General features: G+C 35.7%; 1 non-coding gene across 1 annotated transcript; it reads right to left on the bottom strand.

Annotated features, from left to right (window-relative positions):
- Positions 1–513: 513 nt before the first annotated feature.
- trnaa-ugc (transfer RNA alanine (anticodon UGC)) lies at positions 514–585 on the bottom strand. The gene has a single exon. It is a non-coding gene; the product is annotated as a tRNA-Ala (tRNA).
- Positions 586–790: the final 205 nt, after the last annotated feature.

Raw genomic sequence — 790 nt, forward strand, 5'->3', positions numbered from 1 at the left:
ATTGTTTTTTTTTTATCTAGCGGCATGAGGTGAGCATGATGTTCACTCTCAGTCCGTTCCTCATTGCCTCCCGAAGACCGCGCTGACTGTGTCTTAGTTTCACTTTACTTGGCATATTTCAATAATCAGAATCTAGATGTTTGTGAATCGTTCTCGAATCTTCCACGGCCAAATCGCAAATAATCTAAGAATCGGAAATTTCGCACACCTCTAATAATAACTATCGTAATTTTGGGACTATAAACCGCTACTTTTTTCCTTCATTTTGAATCCTGCGGCTTATAGTCAAGTGCATTGGCATCATAAGAATGACATGACACTATCATAGGAATACTGACTGTTTATGCCAGATGTCATTAAGTGTAATCCAGCAAATTATGTCACTGCAAATGGGAGTCAAGGAAACACAAAGTGTATATTTGATTTTATGTGGCATGACCTCTGATTTGCAGTCAATCATTGGGAGCTTGCTTGCTGCAATAATGGACAAAGTATCTGTGTTAGTTAATTACTTGGAGAAGCTGGGGATTGAACCCAGGACCTTGTACATGCAAAGCACACGCTCTACCACTGAGCTACTTCCCCACAGTGCATTTCCCACAGTGCGTGTCCAAATGTCCTCTAACGACTATCTTTCCAACTCCATTTATGTGCAGCCTGGATCTTTTACATCCATTCATATATATATATATATATATATATATATATATATATATATATATATATATATATATATATATATATATATATATATATATATATATAATTATAAGCATTCATTAATGGTCAT

Source organism: Corythoichthys intestinalis, chromosome 10, assembly GCF_030265065.1.
Source record: "Corythoichthys intestinalis isolate RoL2023-P3 chromosome 10, ASM3026506v1, whole genome shotgun sequence".
Classification (NCBI taxonomy): Eukaryota; Metazoa; Chordata; class Actinopteri; order Syngnathiformes; family Syngnathidae; genus Corythoichthys; species Corythoichthys intestinalis.